Source organism: Oreochromis aureus, linkage group 18 (genome assembly GCF_013358895.1).
Source record: "Oreochromis aureus strain Israel breed Guangdong linkage group 18, ZZ_aureus, whole genome shotgun sequence".
Classification (NCBI taxonomy): Eukaryota; Metazoa; Chordata; class Actinopteri; order Cichliformes; family Cichlidae; genus Oreochromis; species Oreochromis aureus.
The window spans coordinates 1,068,123-1,075,348 of NC_052959.1; the positions used below are offsets into that span (position 1 = coordinate 1,068,123).

General features: G+C 39.2%; 1 protein-coding gene across 1 annotated transcript in view; it reads right to left on the reverse strand.

The window, feature by feature from the left end:
- Window positions 1–6,557, reverse strand: part of LOC116334049 (cadherin-12-like) — a 50,739-nt gene extending 44,182 nt beyond the window's left edge. The window contains exon 1 of the mRNA XM_039601765.1: window positions 6,483–6,557. The gene's annotated coding sequence lies outside the window, so the exon portion shown is untranslated. The remainder of the gene's footprint in view (window positions 1–6,482) is intronic.
- Between the last annotated feature and the right edge of the window lie 669 nt (window positions 6,558–7,226).

The window sequence follows — 7,226 nt, forward strand, 5'->3', positions numbered from 1 at the left end:
GGAGCTGCTACCACAGCAGCAGCTGATGAAGGTTGATGAAGGCTTTTTTTCTGATCCTGCAAGTTTATGGTTGTTTATTTTTTGTTTTTCTTAAATTTATTTAAAAAACAATAAAACAAAGGGTCCATTTAAAAAATAAATCACTTTTAAGTAATTGTAGAACGACCCTCTTTCATCTTTATTTATTCATTTATTTTTTCTTGTTCAGTGACAGAAATGGAATTTGTTTTGGGCTGAACGCGGTGTCTTAGAGTCCCATTCAGTCGATACACTGAGTCACTGAGAGAGGATCTCGTCTAGATTTGTTCATCTTCATCACAGAGAATATTTGTTCACATACAGTCCCGATCAAACGTTTAAGCCCACTTGATAGCCTGAAAGTTAAACTCACTGATGTAACCAAAGTTAACTTTAGAACATTTGTTTCCACCATAAAAAAGTTAAATCCATCAATATCTTGTTCAGGCAATCGATTAGGTTTTTTTCCATTATGTTGTTTATGTTTTAATTTAATGAATTTAATTTAATTTATTCATGCACTTGATTGCTGCACTTTCTTGTCAGAATGCTGTTTTCTGGTAAACAAACAGACACTAAGGTTTTAGTCACTGTACCTCATGTAACATAACTATAACCAGTAACAATCTAACATTAGCATTTAATATTTTAGTGTACAAGAACTGCAACAGTGATGCCACCCTCACAGTACTCCAGTATTTAAGTTCAAATGTGAAAGCTGTCCAACCCTATTTGACTGAACATTATGACAGAAAAATCCATTCATAAAAATCAGTCGGTGTTATAACTCTGGTTCACATCACACAGGCTGTTCCTCCCATTAAAACCTGCAGGTCCCACTGTCGTTGTCCAAATAAGCACTGAAGTCCTCCAGCAGAAGAGTTCCTGATTGGAGCACTCTCCAGCACCCCACCCTGTGGCTAACAACACTTGGCACTCTGTCATTTGGCCCATAGGCACCAATGACAGTCAGAGGCCGTTCCAACCGGAAGATGCAGGGAAGCAACTCTTTTATCCACTGGGAAAAGCCAAGGGGCTACAAGTATACCTAACCCTGGACAACTGCACGGTGGAAGAGAGTCTAGCTGCTGTCCACCAAACTGGAGCTTTGTATTGAGGTGAGCCTGACTATATCTAGTCAGCATCTTCCAACCTCATGCACCAGCTCGAGCTGCTCCTGCACCAGGGAACACTACATGTGCCATAAGCCAGTTATGAGAGTGCCAGAGTGCCAGGACCTCTGCCTCTGACTGCCAAGTCTACTAAGGACCAAACTACAGCCCCTTCTCCGGGTGGTGGGCCCACAGGAGGACAGAGCTACACCACTTTTTGGCCTAAGGCCGACCACGAGAAGCTGAGACTCTACCCTCAGCTAAGTTACCCTTTTGTCTGAGTCCTGCATTTGTGTCCTCATCCTGCCTGCAACAGCACTCACCATGACACACCACAAACATGCAGTTTGCAAACTCCCACTGCTTTGCTGCTTTCATTGGTGATATATAAAAACAATATATTAATGTAAAGCTGATGTTTAGTCACTCATTATCATTCAGATTTTTCTTTTTAAATTGAATTCAACAGATGCCTCTTCAAGATAAATCATAGCAAAAAGATGATAAAGGGAAGAGGAACACTGCAAACAGCCTGGTGCTGACCAGCCAGTTCCAGTATTCTCTGGGGAATGTCAGAAAGTTTGCATGGAGCTGGACTGTGAGCACCAGCTCATTGGCCCCGAGGCACAGTCGATGCCATTCCACCGTCCTGTTCTGCTTTCCTCATGTAATAGCCTATCCCCTGTTATCCCTACCACACGCTTGAGGCAGTGCTTGGATACAGACCAAACCTTCTTGCAACTGCATCTATGGACGTGCCATCCTGGTAGAGCCAGACTACCTGTGCACCGTTTCACCGTTAACCTAAACTGTACCTGTCGTTAACTGCACTCAGATTCAAACATAACTTTGCTGTTCAAGCATCTTTAGGTGCCTGCATCATCAGGGAAACTTGTCACATTCAGTGTGACTATAAATTTAGGGTACCCTTGGTTTAATCGGTGAATGTTTTTAATATCAGTTTTTTATGGCTCATTCAAAACCTTTTTGAATAAGTATTTTTTTTAATATCAAATATTTTGGAGTTTTTTTGTTGTGGTCTATTTGTTAATAAAATTAAAAATTAAGGCACAGTAATTAAGTGTCCTAATTGCTTATTGAGTTTTCACTATAAAGTAAAATCTCACCATTCTCTAATACACACTACTGGTCAAGTTTTAGGACACTCCAATTTTTCCAGTTATTTATTGCAATTCAAGTCCAATGAATAGCTTGAAATGGTACAAAGGTAAGTGGTGAACTGCCAGAGGTTAGAAACAAAGATAAAGTTCCCCAAAAGTGAAAAATAACGTACATTTCAGAATTATACAAAAAGGCCTTTTTCAGGGAACACAGCATGGGTGAACAATTTAAAGCTGCTCTGCAGCGATGGAGGCTGAGCAAGCCTTGGAAGCTGCTGCTACTAATTCCTACAGCTGTTTCTGCATTACTTCCAACCCCCTCTGTCTGCATAAACACACTGCGGTACCATGAACAGTATTGTACTGCAGAAAGTAGTGTGTTGATATAAAATGGTGAGATTAACAATGGAGGAGAGACAGACCATCATAACACTTATAAATGTCGGTCTGTCCTACAGAGAAAGCCAAGGTGTCAGTGAGTACAGTTTCCTTCACCATCCAAAGGCTCAGAAACAAACTGTGACAGGAAGGTCTGCAGACCCAAAGACACGACTGGATCAGAGGACAAGTTTCTGAGAGTTAACAGCTTGTGTGATCGGCGGCTCACAGGACAACAGCTTCAAGCAGCTTAATAGTGGTCGTAGTAAGAAAGTCTCAGTTTCTACTGTGAAGAGAAGACTTCGTGCTGCAGGTCTGACAGGACGAGATGCAGAAAGAAAACCAGACATCAGAATAAGACAAAGAGGCTTGTCTGGGCCATGAAACACCACCCTGGACTACTGAAGACTGGAAGAAGGTTTTATGGACCAGAGCTGGGCAGTAATGCATTCTGATTACTTTTTTTATGTAACGAGTGATGTAAAGGATTACTATAGCAAAAAAATAATTAGATTACTGTTGCTTTCCCATAAGCACGCTGCGTTACTAAACCGTGATTTTGTTTGTGAGAGTGTCTCATGACAATGACGTCCGAGCGTGCAACGCCTGCGGCAGCAACAGACGTGTACAGATCAACAATGGATAATATGGAGTGATGGAGAGAGTGCGACCATGCAGTGTTTAAAGCGTGGAAGTAATCACATTACTTTGAGTTTGATTCTGTAAAAAGTGACACAAACATTAGCGTCCGCTGTTCACTCTGCGTGGGAAGAAAACTTCTTTCTACAGCGAAAAATTAAACTTCAAATCTGAGCGAGCAGCGAGCACGCTGCCACGGGAATGTGACACTCACAGAGAAACCCCCGGATCCCCCCACTGACATGACCGCTGTGGGCAAACCTCCACCCGCCCCACTCCTGCTAAACAGCTGACAATAGATTTAAGAGTGACAGGACTTCTGAATCTTTGATTTTATTTATTTTCTGCTGTGTTTTACTTGCATCTATTTGAAAGAGTGTAAACACAAAACATTATTTTATTTTATATCCTGGCATATGCAGAAAATAGGTTTGAATGTTAAAGAATTTCTTCAAGTCAGATACTGTTGCATATAATTTAATTTTTGCTTAATGCAATGTGCATAAAGTTAAAAGATTAAAAACAATTTTAAAAAGAGGCTTTTCCCATTTGATTCAATTTTATATGCTGGATTATGCAGAAAAAATACAACTGGGCTGAAAGGTCTGTGGCTTTATTAAGTATTCAGGTTGTATCATGTTTTTAAAAAGTAACTAATTAATAAAGTAACTAATTCCTTTTGAAAATAAGTAATCATTAATATAATGGGATTTCTTTTTTGGAGAAGTAATAAGTAACTAATTACTTTTTTCAGGTAACTTGAACAACACTGTTATGGACTGATGAATCAAAATTTGAAATATTCAGTTCATCACGCAGAAGGACAGCTCCACAGTGAGTGGCATCAACTGTCAAACATGGAGGAGGAAGTGTGATGGTCTGGAGTCAGCTCTTTCAATATTCACATCCATTAGTATCTACTTGATGTGATCTGTAATAAACTATATTAAGATTACAATACCATTTCCTGGCTATTGTAAAACGGTGAATCTATATGTAAAAAGCCATCATACACTTCATATGCTCAAAGATGAACATTAGATTGCTGTCATTTTTAAACACAGTTACTATTTTAATGAAAGTATTTTGACTTAAATTATGGAATAAAAGTACAAGATTTTTTTTACAAGTAAATTACATAATAAAACCCAACTAATAACAGCACATTTCTGCAACCTTAGGCTTATGTAAATGTAAAAGACAGAAAGAAAAGTGTTTGACCATATTATTAGTCATTTCATTGTTTCGACACATGTAACTTTATTTACTATATAAAATCTGTTAAAATACACAAGATTTTGTGTAAATATGAAATTAAAACAATATTTTAATTATTATCACATGAGGGCATTTTCTTTAATTTAATTATGGAAACTTTCCTTACTTTGATGTGAATTTTGTGGCACTAGAATATTACTGTTTTTGTTTGTTTCCTTGTTCTTTGTTTTTCTGAGGGGTGTGTGTGTGTGTGGGGGGTTATTATTGTATGGTCTTTATTGTACATTATAAAGTATCTTGAGGTTACTGCTGTTGTGATTTGGCCCTACATAAACCTGAATTGAAATGAAAAACGTTGCTTGGGTTTGTGTGCATTCATTTATCCACAGCTTACCTGAGGTCCTGACACATCATGCCAGTTGGGTTGAGGTCTAGACTTTGGTTTGATTCTTTTCTCTTTTTAGCCGTTTGCTGTAGATTTGCAGGCGTGCTTGGGATCATTGTCCTACTGCATGACCCGATTTGGGCAAAGCTTAAGCTGACAGACAGATGGCCTCAGAATTAACTCCAGAATACTTTGATACACAGAGGAGTTCCTTGACAAACTAATACTAATTAAAGGTTCAGTAACAAGCTTTTATGGTAACAAGGCTATGGCAGTACAGTGGTGCAGTGGTTAGCATTATCACCTCACAGAAGAAAGGTCCTGGGTTTGAAACTACTCTGGGGCCTACCTGTGTTCTCCCAGTGTCTTATGGATTCTCTCTGAGTGCTCCACATTTTTTTTAAATCAAAGGTAGGGCTGCCTTGGACATTACAATAAGTGTGTAACTTTTCAGCATTTAAGTGAGATTTAAAGTGCAGTTCAAGTTGCTTTCATTTTTAATGCCCCTAATTTTTCAAATATGACTGAAACGGGGTGGGTGTAGCTCAGGAGGTAACATAGGTCATCTACTAATTGGAAGGTTGTTGGTTTGATCCCTGTTCAGTCCATGCTCCAGTCTGTATGCTTAATATCCTTGGGCAAGATAATAAACCCAAGTTGCTTTCCGATGGAGCCATCGGGGTGTGAATGTGTGTGAGTTTTAGATAGACAGCACTTCAGTAGAACAACCATCCTGTGTCAATGAGAGAAGGTGTATAAACTCTGAGTGCTCAGGTATAATGAAAAAGCTCTATAGAAGAACGAGGCCAAATAAATATCATATCAGGTGAAACAGGTTATTCACACAGATGTTATTAGCTGTTCGAAATGTGGTTTACAGTGTCTGTTATTAGTTTTTTACTCTTAATGTCACAACTGAAGCTTCTTTTTTAACAGTCCACTATTGGCAAATGAGTCATGTTAAAGAATATGATGCACTCTCACACTATTATAACATGTATGAATGTAACATTGCAACGATGATTGCAGTGCAGTTTGATCCATCTAAGCTTGTGTCTATAACATGCTACATTTCTCAGCTGCTAACTTATAGTAAAAGTTTAAACAGCCATTCACTTAAACTTCCAAAAATGAATTTAACACACACATTAAACATATAGTTTATATATAGCTTGGACCTTTTTCCATTTTATAAAATAAGTGCCTTCATTAAATTCTAACCTTCAGAGCATGATGCATATGATCTGCATAGAAAACTGATCCCAAGCTTCACGTCTCACAACCAAGATTTACTCAAAGCTCAAGCACGTTTTTTCACAGAAAGTGAACATGCGTTCCTGTCTGGGAATGCACAACATGTCCTTGTTGCAGCTCCCGTTACTGCAGCTGACACTTCTTTAATTGATTTAAGACAGAGCCTGGAAGATCCCCAGTACCCCTACGACTTACTGCTTACCTCTCACGCTAAAGCTTGCTAACCTTGATGGTTGTTGACACGTGGAAATAAAAGCTTTGTTAAGAAGCCAAGAACCACAGAAACATCCATTTAATTTCCGTGTGCAGAATCAGCACCCTGCGGTCCTTCGTTTCACCGATCAGCAGTGCATTTACCTCACAGAAGCCTTCCAGTGTCCCTCCACACTGCTGGAAGTTAAGTCCAAATATTTCTCACTCTGTGGTGAGTTCCTCTGTCAGTTCACTCCACTGAACTAAAACCATGCTCCATGTGCACCCCTGCCCCCTCCCTGCCTCCCTCTGTATCCTCCAATCTCTCTGTCTCTTTCATTCTAAATCCCTCCCTCTTTCTCCCTCGTACTCTTGACCTGCTCGCTTTCTCTTGCTCTTGTTTCAGTTCAGTTCAGTTGTTCTATGTTGACATAATAGTTTTTTGTAAAACATAATGCCATAGCATGAAATACAGTTTAATTAACCCTTTTATACCTAACATAGAACAAGTCCGCCATAGCTTATCTTTACATTTTTACATGCTGTTGTGTGGTCGCAGCAGATGGCCCCGCCCCTCCCTGAGCCTGGTTCTGCTGGAGGTTTCTTCCTGTTAAAAGGGAGTTTTTCCTTCCCACTGTCGCCAAAGCGCTTGCTCATAGGGGGTCATATGATCATTGGGTTTCTCTCTGTATCTATTATTGTAGGGTCTACCTTACAATATAAAGCACCTTGAGGTGCTGTTGCTGTGATTTGGCGCTGTGTAAATAACATTGAATTGAACTGAATTGAATTGAAGTGAATTGTGGCATTTTTGGAGCATTTCAAGTTCCAAACACTATGTATCAGTACAACCGTTATATGACAAGATTTAAAAATCTGTATAATATATATGTATTAAGTGTCACATTT